Here is a 22912-nt window from a genome sequence, read left to right as displayed (position 1 = left end):
CCAAAGCATGCCTTAAGAATGAAATCAAGATAACCACATTCCTCCGAAAGCTATCCATGTCTGTTTCCGGCTTCCAGCCACCTATATCTCAGAGCATGATCATTTCAACTCTGTTCGCAAGATGGCTTTTATAAATAAATATGTAAACTCTGATAGATACACTCATTGTCACGCCCTGACCTGAGAGATCCTTTTTATGTCTCTATTTTGGGTTGGTCAGGGCGTGAGTTGGGGTGGGCATTCTATGTTTTGTTCTATGTTTTCTATTTCTGTGTGTTTGGCCAGGTGTGGTTCTCAATCAGAGGCCGCTGTCTATCGTTGTCTCTGATTGAGAACCATACTTAGGTAGCCTTTTCCCAGCTGTGTTTTGTGGGTAGTTGTTTTCTGTTTTGTGTCTTTCTGCACCTGACAGGACTGTTTCGGTATTTGTTCATTCTCTTTGTTATTTTTGTTATTTCAGTGTTCAGTTCTAATAAAAGTATGAACACGTACCACGCTGTACCTTGGTCCTCTCCTTCCAACAGCCGTTACACTCATGTTTGTGCCTTTCAGCGTTTTGCACAATGCAATCTTTCTTGGTGTGGAAATGCATTTACAGATCTACGACTACTGAACACATTGTATGAAAAAATGGGTGAGTCAATTGGCACAAAGAGCATGTTTAATCAGATGCTAAGAATAGCTCAGCTAGGGGTGGATGAGAATGGGCTGACAGGCCAGGTATTTCTGGAGCATCATACAGCATGAGTTGAAACAAGTCCCTGCCAAGCTAATAAATAAACAACACCATTATGACTCATGCTCTCAAGGATGTGGGTTTTAAGAGCAAATCTCTACTTTGTGTATCGATGTCGAAGAAGTGTTTAATTAAAAGGAATTTAAACAAACCAATAGACTACAGTGTCCTGCTGCTTCTCTTCATTGCTTCCACTGCAATGGATTCCAAAGATGTCCTTTGTCTCCAATTCTGTCCTGTCCCTCCATCTGTACATTGACAGATCATTAAGTAGTAAATCTATCACCCTCGGCCATGCGTCTCTCGGGCTTACGCTCCAAATACCATGGGGCTGTAGAAAGGGGTGTGCCTGCCCGAAACAGGGAGTGAAAAGTTGCTGAGCTGGGCACAATATCCTCCCTAACCCCCACCCTCCACTCAATAAACTGCTTGGCTGCTCTTTCACTCTTGCAGAAGTGCCGATCAATCCCTCTGCTAGAGTCTGGGCCAAAACCCACCATGCCCCAGGGTTCGATACCTGGCACGGGCCTTCCCCTCCATTGTCACTATAGCCTGGGGACTGTCCCTCCAAAACAAGAGAGAAAAATCTTGCCCCAATCACTGGCACACAGTTGCTCAAAATATGCAGTTAATCTATTTTTTCCTCCATCTGTTGATATTTGAATTAAGTCTAACTAATGGTGTTACTGTACGTGTATCAGCTGTCCATCTCAATTGTATTTAGCTATATTTGCATCCTGTAATGGCCTTGATTATTGGAAATCAAAAATAGTATTGACTGTGATTGGCATCCAGGATGTTAACAGGGGTTATGAATGATATTGTAAAACTGCCAGATTTGGATTCATCTCTTTCCCTTGTCTAAGTTTTGCAACATTCACTTGAATTTTTACATCAAAAACAGAGAGAATCTTTGCTCTTCAGCAAGCCGACTGTACTGAATATATTCCCCCTTATTGCATATCACATCCTCCCATTACCAAGGTAACTGATATTAATTCAGCTCACCATTGACTCAAAGTTATATTTATTTATTTCCCCTCAAGTGTGTATAGCTTCAGAAGCCAACAACATTACTGAGCAAAAGGAAAAACCCAGCAAATCGATCACTTTGTGATGAAAATCTGTCATGTAAAAGCTTTTTTTCCCCCCTTTACCAGCCGATCCAATGTCAGACAATCTGTGTGCCTCGTGCTGTTGTTATGTACCCAGAGAGTAGAATGAAAGTATCCCTGAGATTTCATCCTTCTCCACGCGTACAATGTGACTCATAATTCTGCTATCCAGGGACATGATGTGCATTCACCTACACAAAGTATGTTCATAACATCAACAGAAGGAAAACCTTTCCACCCCCACCACCACTTCACCAACCCACCTCGGTCTGATTTAATTATCTGCTGTGCTCCCCGAGACCAGAATGAAAGCAGTCAGGTGCCATGGTAACCAACCAGTAGGCAAGTAGAGTATAGAATGGAGTCCTATAACCCAGCTAGGCAGCAAGAAGTCTCACTGCATGCATTGCTATACATGTGAGTGTAGCTAGGTAGAGTACCTGACCAAATCAACAGCCACTTCTCTGTGACTCGAGTGACTGCTTCCTTTTCTGCTTCTCTGTGACTCCCTTAGCTGCTTCTCTGTTACTCTAGTGACTGATTCCCTAGCTGCTTCTGTGTGCCCCCCCCCAACCCATATTTTTTGCTGCTGCTACTCTCTGATTATCATATATGATTAGTCACTTTAACTATACATTCATGTACATACTACCTCAATTAGCCCGACCAACCAGTGCCCCCGCACATTGGCTAACCGGGCTATCTGCATTGTGTCTCACCACCCATCACCCGCCAACCCCTCTTTTACGCTACTGCTACTCTGTTCATCATATATGCATAGTCACTTTAATTAACCTCTTAGAGCTCCCCCCTACTTTGTGCAATTTCCGCATGAAGACATACCCAAGTCTAACAGCCTGTAGCTCAGGCACAGAACCAAGGATATGCATATTCTTGGTACCATTTGAAAGAAAACACTGAAGTTTGTGTAAATGTGAATTGAATGTAGGAGAATATAACATAATGAAAAAAAACATACGTTTTTTATTTTTATTTTTGTATCATCTTTAAAATGAACAAGATAAAACAAACATTCAGATAGGATGATGGGGACCATTTCAGTGAAAAATACAAGAGGGCAACAGTACTTGTGCAAAGTTTCAGAATGATAACTTCCAAAATGAGTGTGCTACAAGCCATTTATCATGAAGTCACCCAGGTGTCCCACACAAGTAGCCCAAATGGCCAAATTGGTGAACGTATACATTTTTAACCAAATAACTATATACAAAATACCAAAATGGTATTCTAACACACCCCCCAAATATTTTTTTTTAAATTAAGAAAAAAAAAAAAAAAATATATATATATATATATATATATACACATTTACAAAATAACATGGGTAACTATTTACACACTTTCAATATTTGGAAGACCCTCAGTCCTCTATCAAATCAAATCAATTTATTTATCCCCAGCCTAAAACCCCAAACAGCAAGCAATGCAGTTGTAGAAGCACGGTGGCTAGGAAAAACTCCCTAGAAAGGCAAAAACCTAGGAAGAAACCTAGAGAGGAACCAGGCTATGAGGGGTGGCCAGTCCTCTTCTGGCTGTGCCGGGTGGAGATCACAGTGGTTGTAGAGGGTGCAACAGGACAGCACCGCAAGAGTAAAAATGAACAGTTTAGGGTTCCATAGCCACAGGGTAGCCTAGTGGTTAGAGCGTTGGACTAGTAACTGGAAGGTTGCAAGTTCAAACCCTAGAGCTGACAAGGTACAAATCTGTCGTTCTGCCCCTGAACAGGCAGTTAACCAACTGTTCCTAGGCCGTCATTGAAGATAAGAATTTGTTCTTAACTGACTTGCCTAGTTAAATAAAGTTAAAATAAAACAAATAAATAAAAGTTGAAACTGGAACAGCAGCAAGGCCGGGTGGACTGGGGACAGCAAGGAGTCATCATGGCAGGTAGTCCTGAAGCATGGTCCAAGGGCTCAGGTCCTCTGAGAGAAAGAAGGAGAGAAAGAGAGAGCAGACCTAAATTCACACAAGACACCGGATAAGACAGGAAACGTACTCCAGATATAACATACTGACCCTAGCCCCTGCCCACTTTGCCATATAACCCCACCAACTTTGCCAAAACTCTAGACAATATTCTGCTGCTGATGCCAGATGCCATAGCAGTCTCTTTCTGATGTAAAGCAGAGGTCACTGAGCATGTGGTGCATGTGATGGGAGACTTCATCTTGCAAACAACACAGCAAGGCCGCCATGCTGTGCCCTTAGGCACATCCATGCCTGCACAAATATATTTGGGCAGATAAACACTTGTGGCAGGAGCAGAAGGGACAAGGCTTGGTGCAGTGGTGCTGTAGCCAGCAAGCTCCCTGATGCTCCCTCTAATGTAGACTGATTGGAGGAAGCATGCTGGCTGTGTTGAGATGTATGGGTTTGCATTCTACACAATACAATAACAATACAATAATAATACAATAACAAATTTTAACAATTTGAATGTTACAAACAAACAGTTGATTGCAAGGAAACCAAACATGACTGGATAAAGTCAGGGAAAGTCTGTCTATTTTACGTTGGATGTTACGTCGAAAATTGAATGACACGAAATTCAACGAGATAAGAGTTCACAAAATGTTTTGTGTTAGGCTATAAAAAATGGATTTAACTGAACAAAAGACCATTCATTGTGTAACAATGAGCCTTGGGATTGCAACCAGAGCAAGATCTTCAAAGGTAAACGATTTATTTCAATGAAATCTGTGATTTTGTTACGCAAGCGCTGGCTGAATAAGTAGTTTGATATGGAGGTCTGTGCTCACATAATCGCAGCATATTCTTTCGCAATAAATACTTTTTTAAATCTGACAACGCAGTTGGATTAGCAAGATTCTAGGCTTTCGATCCATGTGAGACACTTGTATTTTCATTAATGTTTAATATGACTATTTATGTAGCGATCACCTATGTTGTCGAATTTAATCCTGTTAGGTGCGCAGAGAGTTTAATTAATTTATTTGCAAATTATGGTGGAAAAAAAGTATTTGGTCACCTACAAACAAGCAAGATTTCTGGCTCTCACAGACCTGTAACTTATTCTTTAAGAGGCTCCTCTGTCCTCCACTCGTTACCTGTATTAATGGCACCTGTTTGAACTTGTTATCAGTATAAAAGACACCTGTCCACAACCTCAAACAGTCACACTCCAAACTCCACTATGGCCAAGACCAAAGAGCTGTCAAAGGACACCAGAAACAAAATTGTAGACCTGCACCAGGCTGGGAAGACTGAATCTGCAATAGGTAAGCAGTTTGGTTTGAAGAAATCAACTGTGGGAGCAATTATTAGGAAATGGAAGACATACAAGACCACTGATAATCTCCCTTCATCTGGGGCTCCACGCAAGATCTCACCCCGTGGGGTCAAAATGATCACAAGAACGGTGAGCAAAAATCCCAGAACCACACGGGGGGACCTAGTGAATGACCTGCAGAGAGCTGGGACCAAAGTAACAAAGCCTACCATCAGTAACAAACTACGCCACCAGGGACTCAAATCTTGCAGTGCCAGACGTGTCCCCCTGCTTAAGCCAGTACATGTCCAGGCCCGTCTGAAGTTTGCTAGAGAGCATTTGGATGATCCAGAAGAAGTTTGGGAGAATGTCATATGGTCAGATGAAACCAAAATATAACTTTTTGGTAAAAACTCAACTCGTCGTGTTTGGAGGACAAAGAATGCTGAGTTGCATCCAAAGAACACCATACCTACTGTGAAGCATGGGGGTGGAAACATCATGCTTTTGGGCTGTTTTTCTTCAAAGGGACCAGGACGACTGATCGGTGTAAAGGAAAGAATGAATGGGGCCAAGTATAATGAGATTTTGAGTGAAAACCTCCTTCCATCAGCAAGTGCATTGAAGATGAAACGTGACTGGTCTTTCAGCATGACAATGATCCCAAACACACTGCCCGGGCAACGAAGGAGTGGCTTCGTAAGAAGCATTTCAAGGTCCTGGAGTGGCCTAGCCAGTCTCCAGATCTCAACCCCATAGAAAATCTTTGGAGGGAGTTGAAACTCTGTGTTGCCCAGCAACAGCCCCTAAACATCACTACTCTAGAGGAGATCTGCATGGAGGAATGGGCCAAAATACCAGCAACAGTGTGTGAAAACCTTTATCATTTATCTTTAACTCTGCATTGTTGGAAATTTACCCATAAGTAAACATTTCACTGTTAGTTTACACCTGTTGTTTACGAAGCATGTGATAAATAAAATGTTATTTTATTTGCCTCACTCAGCAGCCAAAAAATTTGGAGCCTGCTCCCTCCCCTTCTGCGCAGTGTGCATTGTGTTCATAATGAGTGTAAATAGCACAGTATAAGGAAGGCGCAGAAGCGTGTAATGATTTGGCTTGGTGGCGGTTATTGGAATCTCCCTCTAGTTTTTAATGATAGCACATCTTACACAATGGGGTGAGTGTAGAGCTATGATGTCAGGAAGCGTCCTGTCCTTACCTAGTAACTACCTTTGCACCACTGACCAGCACCCAGCCTGATGTACCTGGTTCAGACTTATAAGAGCCCTAGGGGCATAGCAGGGTTCAATAACAACCGCTGGTCCAACAACAGAGGAGAGGTCTCCACTCAGCAGAAAGGGATCAGTCAGATTAAGGGGAGTTTCAAGCCCCACCTATTGTTACTGCCCTTTGTTCGATTTACTGGAGAGGTCAGAAACCTTGTACACAGCAGTGCCGCCTGGGCAACATGAGTTAAACAGAGACACAGCGACACCTACTGAATGAGACAAGAATGCCAACAAACCATGAAATGAAAATGAGTCTGTTTTCATTTGGAAGCAAAATGATTGACTCGGTGTAAGTAATGTGAAGGACGAGGGAGCAGTCAAGTGAAAATAATGTGGCTGGCTGGAAAATTCACATGATAGAAAATTGAAATGTGGGTTGTCGTTTATTTCTGCAGAGGTTGTGCAACTGAAAATTACTATTTTTATAATATGTGCATTTCATTTTCAATCTTAAAAGGAACTGCAACTGAGTTCGACCTCTGCATGACAAAGGAATTTAGTATAATTTCACCATACAGGGCTCTTGAGTAACTTTTTCAGTTGATGGCACCAGTCCATAATTTGGTCCCACCAATTTTTATCAGCCGTGCAATGATAATGACTTGACCTGTGTCCGATAATGTACCAATATTCCATAATGACTTGCCATCTTTTAAATCAGCATGCCCTTGCAGGGCTTGACATTCAGGTAAAAATTTGACAGTCGCACTGTGCCAACTGAAAGCTGATGGCCCGAATTGAAAGAATACTAAACGTGGATGATGTGTGCATAAAATGTTATCTTTAATTTATGGGCAGAGCAAGTAGCCTATAATGACTTCCATTCACAAATAATTACATTTTACATTGACAATAGTATGTTTACATTGATTGTTTGTAGGGAAAAAAATTTAACCTTTGAGCAATCTCAAAGGGTGTTGTTGTTAGCAATTTGGAACAGTCACTCTATAGTTGTAGGGTCCTATAAAATCTGTGGTAATTTCCGTTTTCCCGGTTGTATTTGTCCAGGTTTCCAAGTTTTTCAGGTTTTCACTTTCAAAAACTTTTTTTTTACAAAACAAATTGGATGTTCTGAAAAATTCTTAATCACTTCAGGAGACCGCTTTTGAGGTCTGGGAACAATAAATAAAAAGTGGAGGGTCAGGTGTAGTTGCCCATTAAATCAAGCAGCTAGCAAGAGACCATTGTGCTTGGCTATCAGTGTTTTTCTGTGGCCTACATGTAATGGCAGAGTTTGCAAAAACAAACGCCCCGCGACTGATATAAATCATTGTGATATCGTTCTGCCAGGTAGGCCTACTTTGCAGTCAACGTTGATTTTCTTTTGGGGGCGGGGTTGCGCATAGCAAAGATTCAACCAAGACTTCATATCAAACTTGTTGAATACCTGGTCTGAAGATCCATTGTTGCATATACCCATTGCTGCTTGAATAAATCTTGATAATAAAAAAAGCAAGCAAATTGTGAACCAAATATGTACATGACCATCTACATTTTCTTTACTGGCACCCTAGCGACCAATAAATAATTGGTGTCACACTGCCAGTCAAAGAGTCACAAATGCAAGTGTTTTGGTAACAGTTTTGAGCCCTGCCATAAGAGGCTTGACGAGCACAAGCACTGCAATAATGTATTCATGCCGCCAGGCATGAGAAAAACTGTGAGAAACACGTCCTAGAGGATAATTGTGTTGCCCCAGCTTTGAGGACTCAGAGGGTCACAGATGTATTAGCCTGAATGGAAATCTGCTGCTCTTTCATGTTGGAGTGTGTTTTTGCTTTCCAAAAAAAGATGGCAGTGTTTTGTAAACATACAGTAGGTGTTCCCTATGATGTTGTGGCAGGGGGGACAGACAGTTATCCCATTCAGGCACACACCAGGCTGTGTTAACCTCCCCTGCTTCTTTGCCTTCTAACACAAGAGGACCCTGGCCCCAGACTGAGCAGCCACACCACGCATAACAGCCACACCACCACTGAAGTGCTGACTTTCTTCTTAGCAGGGATAAGCAGAACAAGATGAGGAAAACAAACCAAATCATGAGGGAGGAAATATCTGATATATACCCAAACCCACTAAGAGAAGTCACCTCTAGCAGAGGATAGCAGTGAGCTGTGGGGGAAGTTTATGGAGGTAACGCGTGCCAACGGGGCTTAAGTTTGTGACGTGGGAGGTTCAGAGTGGGACACTCGCCAGGGGAGACAGACTGCAGCATTGGCAGCTGTCAGTTGAGAAGGTGAGAGTCATGTGCTTATACTCCCAGGCAGATCCAACACCCCAATCCACCCAGGGAGAGCCCAGTGGAGGCATGCCCAGCACACAGAAGCCAGCTGGGCTTGACTGGCAGATCTGAGGCGGAGCAGCACGCACAGACATGGATCTCAAATAGAGAACTGATTCAAGTACAAACACAACAGTGGACCTTATGAATCTGCCCACGGAGCAATACACTCATTTGATATGACATCACCTGGGCTCATCTCTAAGATGAGGGAGGCTAACCAAACACAATCATACCTTCAATCATCTCAACCATACGTTCCCCCGTTGCTGGGATTTACAGCAGATGGGGAGAGTATGATATTGACAAAACTGGAAAAGATAAGATGAGTGTGTGTGTGACCATGCGTGAGTGTGAGAGAGAGAGAGGGAGGAGGGGTTCCGGGCTTGTCTGAAAGACAGGGCCTCTGATTTTATCTTCCAATTTCTGTGATGGGGATGATATAATGTCCCACAGTTGACAGAGCAAAAACCAAGCCCTAAGGTCGAAGGAATTGTTCATAGAGCTCGAAGACAGGATTGTGTCGAGGCACAGATCTGGGAAACGGTACCAAAAAATGTCTGTAGCATTGAAGGTCCCCAAGAACACAGTGTCCTCCATCAATCTTAAATGGAAGAAGTTTGGAACTACCAAGACTCTTCGTAGAGGACGGCGCCCAGCCAAACTGAGCAATCGGGGGAGAAGGGCCTTGGTCAGGGAGGTGACTAAGAACCTGATGGTCACTCTGACAGAGCTCCAGAGTTTCTCTGTAGAGATGGAAGAACCTTCCAGAAGGACAACCATAGCTGCAGCACTCCACCAATCAGGCCATTATGGTAGAGTGGCCAGATGGAGGGCACTCCTCAGTAAAAGGCACATGACAGCCAACTTGGAGTTTGCCAAAAGGCACCTAAAGGAGTCTCAGACCTTGAGAAACAAGAATCTCTAGTCTGATGAAACCAATATTGAACTCTTTGGCCTGAATGCCAAGTGTCATGTCTGGAGGAAACCTGGCACCATCCCTACGGTGAAGCATGGTGGTGGCAGCATCATGCTGTGGGGATGTTTTTCAGTGGCAGGGACTGGGAGACTAGCCAGGATCGAGGGAAAGATGAACGGAGCAAAGCACAGAGCACTCAGGACCTCAGACTGGGACGAAGTTTCACCTTCCAACAGGACAACGACCCTAAGCACACAGCCAAGACAATGCAGGGATGGCTTCGGGACAAGTCTCCAAATGTCCTTGATTGGCCCAGCCAGAGCCTAGACTTGAACCCGATCAAACATCTCTGGAGTGACCTGAAAATAGGTGTGCAGCAATGCTCCCCATCCAACCTGACAAAGCTTGAGAGGATCTGCAGAAAGTAATGGGAGAGACTCCCCAAATGTAGGTCTGCCAAGCTTGTAGCATCATACCCAAGAGGACTCGAGGCTGTATTCGCTGCCAAAGTTGCTTCAACAAAGTACAAAGTAAAGGGTCGGAATACTTATGGAAATGTGATATTTCTGTTTTGCAAAGATTTCAAAAACCTGTTTTTGCTTTGTCATTATGAATTATTGTGTGTGGATTGATGAGGGAAAAAACTATTTAATCAATTTTAGAATAAGACTGTAACGTAACAAAATGTGGAAAAAGTAATGGGGTCCGAATACTTTCTGAACACACTGTATATGAATATAACAGAGTTTCTGGTCATTTATTTTTATTCCATAAACTGATAAGAATTTCATCATGTTTTCGGGTTGAGGGCTTTTATGAAATATCCTTATGCAGCCTTGTGCAGTCTACTAAGAGGACATCAAATATTTTGAGTGGAATGGAGAGCCATCTACTGGAGGATAGGTGAATGAACTGAGGAAACCAATGCCATGTGTTACCATTCTTTATCAAGGAATTTCCTGGTTTGACTGCAGCAGAAGCTGAGCTGTAACAGTATATAATCCTGCACATGAGGCTGCCAGCTTTCCAGTCCATACTCTTGGGCACAGAAAACCTTATTGTTTACTGAAATGCTCCATGGGCCTTGACCCATACTATCCAGTCCCTAAGGTAAAAAAAACCCTGCCACATTCTAAAACAGGGAGCTGATGTCTTTTAAAGGTGATCTTCTGCTGCAGTCAGGCATTCCATTCCTGGACACTTGGCTGGGTCTGAATGTGGAAACAGAGTTGCCTGGACAAATGTAGATCATTCTGGGGCAGGAGTAGGGGGAATAGGAACTGGTATTTGGAGGCCCATAAATCATGAGGGGGCTCCAGGATGAAGATACAGTGCCTTGCGAAAGTATTCGGCCCCTTTGAACTTTGCGACCTTTTGCCACATTTCAGGCTTCAAACATGAAGATATAAAACTGTATTTTTCTGTGAAGAATCAACAACAAGTGAGACACAATCATGAAGTGGAACGACATTTATTGGATATTTCAAACTTTTTTAACAAATCAAAAACTGAAAAATTGGGCGTGCAAAATTATTTTTCAATTTTTGCCTAAAATGACATTACCCAAATCTAACTGCCTGTAGCTCAGGACCTGAAGCATGGATATGAATATTCTTTATACCATTTGAAAGAAAACACTTTGAAGTTTGAGAAAATGTGAAATGGATGTAGAAGAATATAACAAATTAGATCTGGTAAAAGGTAATGCAAAGAAAAAACATGATTTTTTTGTATTTTTGAAATGCAAGAGAAAGGCCATAATGTATTATTCCAGCCCAGGCACAATTTATATTTTGCAACTAGATGGCAGCAATGTATGAGCAACGTTTTAGACTGATCCAATGAATAATTGCATTTCTGTTCAAAAATGTGTATCAAGACTGCCCAGATGTGCCTAATTGGTTTATTAATACATTTTCCAGTTCATAACTGTGCACTCTCATCAAACAATAGCATGGTATTCTTTCACTGTAATAGCTACTGTAAATTGGACAGTGCAGTTAGATCAACAAGAATGTAGGCCCTCCATCTACAGAGAGAGAATCATAACTGACACTTATACTCCCTGAGAAAAGCCTTATGATCATATCCAGCTCCACAACCTGGATCTTATCAATTTGTCAAACTTCCTGCAGTCCGCAGCAGCAAACAAGAGAAGAGGGTGTGATGGCGCTCATTCTTTGTTTTACTATACTAAACCTACGGTGGTGCTTATTATGACTCAAGATTATGAATATTACCCAACCTCTGCTTTGTGCATGAGACAGCTTGTCGGCGATTTTGCGTTGGAATGTGCGTACAGTGTTTCCCCTATGTGCATTTAGCAGCGGCGCACTGCCACTAAATCGTGGCCACCACTGCAAAAAAATATAATAAATGAAGATGTATAAATATATGCCCCAGGAAGACCCCATCTAGCTTGCCTCTGAGCCAAATGGCAGCAATTTTTTTGCTGAAGGGAGGTCACTGCAGTCACTGCACTGTTACTGTTATGCAGTGTAGTTTTGATTCAGTATAATGGACCTATTGTACACTGGTATCCTAAAATTCTGTCAAATATGTGCATATAATATATCCCCCCAGACCTCTCTCTGACTCCAATCTACTCTGACTCATAATGCTACAGCGTTGAGGGCTGTTCTGTCCCTTTAAAACACATTTTATGATAATTGTTCATGAAGTATGAAGTCTGAGGCTTGTTGTCCCATTTGCATGTATAGACATACAAAAATGTACAGTTGAAGTTGGAGGTTTACATACACCTTACCCAAATACATTTCAACTCTGTTTTTCATAATTCCTGACACTTAATCCAAGAAAAAATTCCCTGTTTTAGGTCACTTAGGATCACCACTTTATTTTAAGAAAGTGACATGTCAGAATAATAGTAGAGAGAATTATGTATTTCAGATTTTATTTCGTTCATCACATTCCCAGTGGGTCAGAAGTTTACATACACTCAATTAGTATTTGGTAGCATTGCCATTAAATTGTTTAACCTGGGTCAAACATTTTGGGTATCCTTCCAAAAGCTTCCCACAATAAGTTGGGTGAATTTTGGCCCATTCCTCCTGACAGAGCTGGTGTAACTGAGTCAGGCTTGTAAGGCCTCCTTGCTCGCACACGCTTTTTCAGTTCTGCCCACAACTTTTCTATAGGATTGAGGTCAGGGCTTTGTGATGGCCACTCCAATACCGTGACTTTGTTGTCCTTAAGCCATTTTGCCACAACTTCAGAAGTATGCTTGGGGTCATTGTCCATTTGGAAGACACATTTGCGACCAAGCTTTAACTTCCTGACTGATGTCTTGAGATGTTGCTTCAATATATCCACATAATTTCCTTTCCTCATGATGCCATCTATTTTGTTAAGTGCACCAGTCCCTCCTGAAGCAAAGCACCCCCACAACATGATGCTGCCACCCCCGTGCTTCACGGTTGAGATGGTGTTCTTCTGCTTGCAAGCCTCCCCCTTTTTCTTCGAAACATAACAATGGTGATTATGGTCAAACAGTTCTATTTGTGTTTCATCAGACCAGAGGACATTTCTCCAAAAAGTACAATCTTTGTACCCATGTGCAGTTGCAAAATGTAGTCTGGCTTTTTTATGGCGGTTTTGGAGCAGTAGCTTCTTCCTTGCTGACCAGCCTTTCAGGTTTTGTCGATATAGGAGTCTTTTTACAGTGAATATAGATACTTTTGTACCTGTTTCCTCCAGCATCTTCACAAGGTCCTTTGCTGTTGTTCTGGGATTGATTTGCACTTTTCGCACCAAAGTACTTTAATCTCTAGGAGACAGAACGGATCTCCTTCCTGAGCAGTATGATGGCTGTGTGGTCCCATGGTGTTTATACTTGTGTACTATTGTTTGTACAGATCAACGTGGTACCTTCAGGCGTTTGGAAATTGCTCCCAAGGATGAGCAAGACTTGTGGAGGTCTACAATTTTCTTCTGAGGTCTTGGCTGATTTCTTTCGATTTCCCCATGATGTCAAGCAGAGAGGCACTGAGTTTGAAGGTAGGCCTTGCAATACAGTACATCCACAGATACACCTCCAATTGACTCAATGATGTCAGAAGCGTCTAAAGCCATGACATCATTTTCTGGAATTTTCTAAGCTGTTTAAAGGCACAGTCAACTTAGTGCATGTAAACTTCTGACCCACTGGAATTGTGATACAGGGATATAAGTGAAATAATCTGCCTGTAAACAATCGTTGGAAAAAATACTTGTGTCATGCACAAAGTAGATGTCCTAACCGACCTGCCAAAACTATAGTTTGTTAACAAGAAATTTGTGGAGTGGTTGAAAAATGAGTTTTAATGACTCCAACCTAAGTGTATGTAAACTTCCGTCTTCGACTGTAGGTATTCCTCTTGTCCAGATGGGATAGGGCTGTGTGGCTTGCTGTGTCTTATGTTTTAAACATGTGCTTACTGTCTGTTAGAGTTTCTGAGTTGCTCTGACTCATGCCTGTTTGCCATTTCCCTCCATGCTTAGACTTAATTTCCACTCACATAATGGCCAAGATGCCAAACTACAGAATACTAGAGAAACTACACCAATGCAGAAATAATGAGGGGAGGCATTTCCACACATCTGATGTGGGGCCTATAGCTCAGACTGCTATTGATTAGTGCAGTGTTGGCTCTTCCTTGAGGGTGTAAAGAGATACAGTGGAAAGGACATTCTGTCTCCTATATACATCTATTCTCCTGTTCTAATGAGCTAAGGCTTGTTTGGCGTCCCAGCTAGTGGAGATTGACCAGATGCCAGCACTTTCAGCAGCTTGTCATGATAGCTCAACCCTTTTTCACTCAAGTGTCTTAGATTTGTGCTTTGTTGCCAATTTGTTGCAGCGTATCATAAATACATCTGCGGTATGGCAATGCATCCAAAGCATTCGCTGGAAGCTTTGTACCATAATCTGTATGTTGTATTAATTATTAAGTCTCTGTGAAGTGCACCTATCAGTGTTGTTGTACTCACCTGTCTCGAGACATATTGAATACATTTGTACTCGGTCTTGATTCAGTCTCGGACAGTGAGGACTTGTGTAATTTCTTCTTGAGACCAGCAGAGTAAAACTACACTCCTTTCCTGAAATGAATATCTTAACAGCCTTTATATCTATTATAGACATGTTTTGCATAGTGGAGAACCTATAGACCTTCAGTGTGTGGCAGGTTCGTGGTTCTGAAAGGACAGCAACATTAATATCACCGCACTCATGTAGGAGAGTGCACTTTTTGTAAAATACAAAGGGCCAGTGGTGTAATGGAGGGTACACGCAGGTATAAACCTTACACACACTTTTTTTTCATTGGGCATTGCTTATACTCACTTCTTAATCCATGCGTAGTGTAGTAGAGGTATACGATTGATCAATTATGTAATACAATAGAGAAATCGTGCACAAAGTAGCCTACACAATCGCAAAGCATGTGAAATATAATCGCAAAGCATGTGTAATATATTCACATGCGTGCCGCACACAGCCAAGTTTCAGCGGAATATCACCCCGAGACAGCACACACACATCTTGCAGATGTTGGCACAATGTATACTTGATACATAGTGCCGATGTAGTATGGAGAGTCGTTTGGATATTGGCAAGATGTCACAGAGACATCGAGATTAGATCGCATTCACCCTTCAGCCTTTGTTTGGACAATGCATGTCAAAGCTGCCTGCTGCCTAGCCACTCGACAGACAACATTAAAAATTCCTTTATTTGAGGTCAATCCAAACAGCAAATAATGTTTCACTACACAATTTGAATTACCCTTACCGAAAGAGTGTAAACATTGAATTTGAATGGAAAATATCAGAAAGATTATTAGTTAAATTATACTGTCAATAATTTTAAAAAAACAATAAGCTTTACCAGACTATAGGTGATTTTGTTTTTATGTAAAATGAAGAGAGAAGATTCAAGTTATTGTCAAGTTTATTAGGCTATTGCTATACCACCAAGTTCTTAAAATAACTCCAGCACAGAGAAGAGAGAAACAAGGAATAGAGAAACAGAAACATTACATAAAAATAAATAATGGAATGAAGGTTTTGTTATAGGATAAGAGCAGTGAATATGTGATGAATATATTTGCAAAAAAAGCTAAGGTTTGGGTCCAAGAACGCAGTAGACAATAGACAAAAAGGATGTAATGTACGTCCAAATTAGAGCAATATACCAAACGATATACACTGTAAAACCGAATAAGTTTTTATTTTGGTATTTGTCACGCCCTGACCTTAGTATTCTTTGTTTTCTTTATTATTTTGGTTAGGTCAGGGTGTTTTGTTAGTTTGTTTAGTGTCTATCTTTATTAAAAGTATCATGTATTCACATTACGCAAGGGTCTCCTCCATTCAACGAACGTGACAGTATTAAACGATACAGTACTTAATAATTTCTGTTAATTTTTTAAAATGTTTTTATTTTTTGAATTTTACCCCTTTTTCTCCCCAATTCCGTGGTATCCAATTGTTTAGTAGCTACTATGTTGTCTCATCGCAACAACTCCCGTATGGGCTCGGGAGAGACGAAGGTTGAAAGTCACACGTCCTCCGATACACAACCCAACCAAGCCGCACTGCTTCTTAACACAGCGCCATCCAACCCGGAAGCCAGCCGCACCAATGTGTTGGCGGAAACACCGTGCACCTGGCGCGCACTGCGCCCGGCCCACCACAAGAGTCGCTGGTGCGCGATGAGACAAGGATTTCCCTACCGGCCTAACCCGGACGACGCTAGGCCAATTGTGCGTCGCTCCACGGACCTCCCGGTTGCGGCCGGTTACGACAGAGCCTGTGTGCAAACCCAGAGTCTCTGGTGGCGCAGCTGGCGCCACGTTTTTATTTATTTGTACTATTTTATACATTGTAGAATAATAGTGAATACATCAAAACTATGACATAGCATGTAATCATGTAGAAACCATTTTTTAACAAATAAAAATATATAGATTCTTCAAAGTAGCCGCTCTTTGCCTTGATGAAAGCTTTGCACACTCTTGGCATTCTCTCAAACAGCTTAATGAGGTAGTCACCTGGAATGCATTTAAATTAACAGGTGTTCCTTGTTAAAAGTTCAATTGTGGAATTTCTTTCCTTAATGCATTTGAGCCATTCAGTTGGTGTCACAAGTTACGGGTGGTACACAGAAGATAGCCCTATTTGGTAAAAGAACAAGGCAAGAACAGCTGATATAAGCAAAGAGAAACGACAGTCCATCATTACTTTAAGACATGAAGGTCAGTCAATCTGGAAAATGTCAAGAACTTTGAAAGTTTCTTCAACTGCAGTTGCAAAAACCATCAAGCGTTATGATGAAACTGTCTCTCATGAGGACCGCCACAGGAAAGGAAGACCCAGAGTGACCTCTGCTGCAGAGGACAAGTTCATTAGAGTTAACTGCACCTCAGATTGCAACCCAAATAAATGCTTCACAGAGTTCAAGTAACAGACACAACTGAACATCAACTTGAATCAGGCCTTCATAGTCTAATTGCTTTTCAGAAACCACAACTAACAAACCACTCCATTTGGTAAATCCGACCACAACTCTATCTTCCTGATTCCTGCTTAGAAGCAAAAATTAAAGCAGGAAGCACCAGTGACTCGGTATATAAAAAAGTGGTCAGATGAAGCAATTGCTAAACTACAGGACTGTTTTGCTATCACAGACTGGAACATGTTCCGGTATTCTTCCGATGGCATTGAGGAGTACACCACATCAGTCACTGGCTTTATCAATAAGTGCATCGAGGACGTCGTCCCCACAGTGACTCAATGTACATACCCCAACCAGAAGCCATGGATTACAGGCAACATTCACACTGAGCTAAAGGTTAGAGCTGCTGCTGTCAAGGTGCGGGACTCTAACCTGGAAGCTTACAAGAAATCCTGCTATGCCCTGCGATGAACCATCAAACAGGCAAAGCTTCAATACAGGGCTAAGATTTAATCATACTACACCGGCTCCGACGCTCGTCTTGTGTGGCAGGGCTTGCAAACTATTACAGACTACAAAGGGAAGCACAGCCGCGAGCTGCCCAGTGACACGAGCCTACTAGACGAGCTAAATCAATTATATGCTAGCTTTGAGGTAAGCAACACTGAGGCATGCATGAGAGCGTCAGCTGTTCCGGACGACTGTGTGATCACGCTCTCCGTAGCCGACGTGAGTAAGCCCTTTAGACAGGTCAACATACACAAGGCTGCGGGGCCAGACGGACTACCAGGACATGCTCTCCGGGCATGTGCTGACCAACTGACAGGTGTCTTCACTGACATTTTCAACATGTCCCTGATTGAGTCTGTAATACCAACATGTTTCTAGCAGACCACCCTGTGCCCAAGAGCACAAAGGCAACCTGCCTAAATGACTAGACCCGTAGCACTCACGTCCATTGTCCCAGAAACCCTAGACCCACTCCAATTTGCATACCGCCCAAACAGATCCACAGATGATGCAATCTCCATTGCACTCCACACTGCCCTTTCCCACCTGGACAAAAGGAACACTTATGTGAGAATGCTCTTCATTGACCACAGCTCAGCATTCAACACCATGGTACCCTCAAAGCTCATCACTAAGCCAAGGATCATGGGACTAAACACCTCCCTCTGCAACTGGATCCTGGACTTCCTGACGGGCCTCCCCCAGGTAGTGAGGGTAGGTAGCAACACATCTGCCACGCTGATCCTCAACACTGGAGCCCCTCAGTGGTGCGTGCTCAGTCCCCTCCTCTACTCCCTGTTCACCCACGACTGCATGGCCAGGCACGACTCCAACACCATCATTACGTTTGCAGATGACACAACAGTGGTAGTCCTGATCACTGAAAACGACCAGACAGCTTATAGGGAGGAGGTCAGAGACCTGGACGGGTGGCGCCAGAATAACAACCTTTCCCTCAACGTAGCCAAGACAAAGGAGAGGATTGTGGACTACAGGAAAAGGAGGACCGAGCACGCCCCCATTCTCATCGACGGGGCTGTAGTGGAGCAGGTTGAGAGCTTCAAGTTCCTTGATATCCACATCACCAACAAACTAGAATGGTCCAAACACACCAAGACAGTCGTGAAGAGGGCACAACAAAGCCTATTTCCCCTACGGAAACTGAAAAGATTTGGCATGGGTCCTCAGATCCTCAAAAGGTTCTACAGCTGCAGCTTCTGGTATCTTCCATCATTTCTCGTTCGTTGTTTTAGTTATTACTTTCGGTGTGTGTCGGCATTCGGCGGTGAACTCTACTGCGCATCAATTAGGCCATCGCTATGGTTAACATGTAACTTAAAAAATGACTGCTAGCTCCAATATTTTATTATCTAGGTGGCTTGTACACAATTGTTACCAATGATACTGTATATACCAGCCTACTTGTATTACAGAAACATAGCAAAATACAATCTAAGTGTTAATCCTGTTGCCCAAATATAGCAGGTAACTTGTGTCTGTCTGTGTCGAAGATGTTGAGTTCAATTTAATATATGCTTTGACCTATTTCAGGTAACCCCAAGATGCTTGACTCACTACAGCTGCTATTAAAGAACTTTCCAGTCGTTTGTGCTTTACATTCCGACTTTTGAATGTCTCTTTATTGGACATATATAGTAGTGTCTAATAAGAAAGAGCAATGTATGTAAAGCATCTATCTGTTTTAAGGTTATCGTGTGTGTTGTAGTTTATCTTAATGTCCACTAGGTGTCAGCACAGTTTCAATGTTACACCAGGATCACGTTTCAATGTGTAATGAATCGAATCAAATCGTATTTGTCATATGTGCCAAATACAACCTTACAGTGAAACGCTTACTTATACAAGCCCTTAACCAACAATGCAGTTTTAAGAAAAATATGTGCTCAGTGAAAAAAATAAGAAATAAAAGTAACAAATGAAAGAGCAGCAGAAAAATAACAATAGCGAGGCTATATATACGGGTACCGGTACAGAGTCAATGTGCAGGAGCACCGGTTAGTCGAGTCAACTGAGGTGTTCCTTTCAAGTCCAGTCGTGTAAATTCCGTAACACTTTTTAATGTACTCCACTACATTCCATATATATACAGATATGGAATGTAGTGTATATATACAAAGCTAACGCTAACAGTACCACCTACAAGACAACCACTAACTACACCAACTACAAAAACGGCAATGACAATGACAGCCAAAACCCCTGTGACCACTCCCAAACCCACTACTACTACCACCACTAAAAAAACTACAACTACTACAATTTCGACCACTGCCACAACTACTACTCCTCCTCCTCCAGCTACAACCTTAACTAAAAATCCCATCAAGAGTCAATATTAAACCAAAACTGTGAGCCCTGAGTGGTGCAGCGATCTAAGACACTGCATCTCAGTGCTAAAGGCATCACTACAGACCCTGGTTTGATTCCAGGCTGTATCACAACCGGCCATGACTGGAAGTCCCATAGGGCGGCGCAAAATTGGCCCAGCGTATCCAGGTTAGGGCTTGGCCGTCATTGTAAATAATAATTTGTTCTTAACCGACTTGCCTGGTTAAAAATTAAAAAGAAACAGAAGGAGAATTTGACTTTTCCGAAAAGCAACCTGAACCTTTACGACCTCCACCTTGAAAACAGGCCCCAAGATGGAAAGCACCATCTGTGAACTGTGATAGAAGAGATCCAAACAGAGACTCAGACTTGGTCATAAACCTGTCTGTTACTTATACTCCTCAATCCATCTCACAACCAGGGCAGCTAGAGGACAAGCACGTCGAGAGAGAAGAAGGTGAATCCCAATCCTGTTTGGACTAACAGACAGAGACCCCCTTATAGACGGGGCAGACCCCAACAGAGACGGTTTCGACCTCAGAACCCTTCCCTCATCACACAAACTACAGATGACCCTCCCTCAAAACACAACAGTTGAAAAACATGAATCTACTGCACCACGCAAATGACAATTTTCAAATGGAAGACAATATTACAGAAGAAATACCCACTATTTTAACGCATGATGACAATGAGCCTGTTGATCAAAACCTTGATCCAGCACCGCTATAGCAAAAACAGATATCATTCACATAAAATCATTAACACCAGAGGTGAAAGACCCTAGTGTATTTAACACTTCAAACAGAGAGCATGTACCTGCACCAGAGACAATCACCACACCAGAGCCTGGAAATATGCCTCCCCAACTGAGATGAGGACACGGGAGAACTCAAACAAACAGGACGCTTATCAGACAGACTACCCAAAACAGGCAAACATCCACAAAGATAACTACAAAGCCCACTCGTATTATGATATGAATATAAAACATGTCACGTGACATGGTTACTATGAAAACACAGGTCATGTCTAAAGTCAAGGTAGCTGCACAGCCAGAAACACCTATAACGAAAATCCATATTCAAAATCAACCTCCTAAATATCACAAGTTGATAAAACACAAACACATTTGAGAACACCCGCTGCAAAAAGCATTACTCCCCGGGAGGACATTGTAAGAAATAAATACAGAAACACAAACAAAAATAACGAGGATCACTTTAAAACTAAACCTGACAGTCACAGTCTCTCCATCCACCCCTGGATCCACCAACAGCACGTCCAAAGGAGGGTTCAAACCACCTCTCCACCCCGCGCTCCCATCCCCTATTGCCCTTACAGCCGCTTTCCAGCGTGGCCCTCAGTTCATGGTTCAGGGCCATATCCTGCCTTTACAGAGAGGCCCTTTCCCCCCAGGGGTCGGGGTCACCAATCGACCAGAAATCACAGCCAAAACTGTCAGGCCCACAGCTTTAATTTCTGCTTCACTGGGCAGTAGCCCGGTAGCTCTGCTGACCATACCCACCCCACAGGGGCCCAGGCCCAGACAGCAGAAACAGACAGCAGGACCTCTTAACGCTCTCCATGCTCAACAACAGATTGAAATGCGGTCGAGCTGAGCCTGTCTCAACTAGCGAAGAGAGTGACACCTAAGCCCAAGATCAGTCACCCTACACACAGACCTCACTACCAGCCTCGCACGCCATCATATAACTACCAGCCTGTGCCCTCCACCACCTCCCACCCCGTGCCCATCATTAGACCCTACTCCACAGCCAGTGTCCTGCAAGGCAGCCCGCTGGCACTATAGCCACTGGGGCCCGAGGTGCCGTTCGCCAACCTGATGGGTAGTGGGGTGAAGTCTATGATCTCACCTATGTGAACAGTCAGTGTGTCTGCCATGGCTGAGGGCGATGTGCTGCTGCCTTGTGAAGCATCAGGAGACCCACAGCCAGCACTCTCCTGGCCCAAAGTCTCCACAGGTATTTAAATACTCCTATTGTAATGCTTGGCATGAACATTATGACTTCAGCCTCTCATCTGCTTACCATCATAAAGAAAAATATACAACTGAAATACTATAATTTATAAGCTTGTTAACATTCTAGGAGAGGAAGAAATACTATATGCATAGGCTAATTGAGGCTCCAAAGGATTAAACACTTGTAAAATGGATTAACAAAATGGCACCAACAGAGTGTGCTCAACTCACAAGTGACTAATATTTCATGATGTTATATTTGACAGAGACCCTTGACAAAAGCTCCACAATGATTCACAGCATTAACATTATAATTCAAGACTGATCCAGAGTACCAATTATGTGCTTCTCTCTACTTTCAACAACAGGTGCTACCATCCAAGCCAACACAGAACACGGACAGAGATTTGAAGTTCTAAAGAACGGCACCTTTGTGATTAAAAACGTTACACTACAGGACTGAGGCCAGTACCTCTGCACAGCACTGAACAAATGTTACCCTGGCTGTGCTGACCCGGCCTCCCAAAATCATATGACACCACTCCAAAGAGGTCCCAGTGTATCTGGGCAAGCCTATAAGCTTAGACTGTGTAGCCTCAGGCAAGCCCCAGATCTCCTGGATTCTTCCAGACAGGACCTTTGTGCATGATGTGGGAGTTCTTGACAGGGCAGCCTCTTTGCTGCCTAATGGCAACCTGGGGGTCCAATAAGCCAACTTCTCCAGTAAAGGAGACTATAAGTGTCAAATAAAATCATAACATCACATTTTACTGGTCACATGGTTAGCAGATGTTATTTCAAGTGTAGTGAAATGCTTATGCTTCTAGATCCGACAGTGCAGCAGTATCTAACAATTCCACAACAAAACCTAATACACACAATCTAGTAAAGGAACGGGGTAAGAATATATAAGTATAAATTATATGGATGAGCAGTGACAGAGTGGCTAAGATGCAAAATAGCAAATAATAGATAGTGAAGGAAAATACAGTATATACATGAGAAGAGTAATGCGAGATA

The 22912-nt window shown here is 42.7% G+C and overlaps 1 pseudogene; it reads left to right on the top strand.

Annotated features, from left to right (window-relative positions):
- Positions 1 to 19763: 19763 nt before the first annotated feature.
- Positions 19764 to 22650, top strand: LOC139365780 (proteoglycan 4-like; annotated as a pseudogene).
- Positions 22651 to 22912: the final 262 nt, after the last annotated feature.

The sequence above is a fragment of the Oncorhynchus clarkii genome, chromosome 14 (genome assembly GCF_045791955.1).
Source record: "Oncorhynchus clarkii lewisi isolate Uvic-CL-2024 chromosome 14, UVic_Ocla_1.0, whole genome shotgun sequence".
In the NCBI taxonomy this organism is placed as follows: Eukaryota; Metazoa; Chordata; class Actinopteri; order Salmoniformes; family Salmonidae; genus Oncorhynchus; species Oncorhynchus clarkii.
The sequence above is the reverse complement of the archived record's forward strand: the minus strand, read 5'-3'. Positions and strand labels throughout refer to the sequence as shown.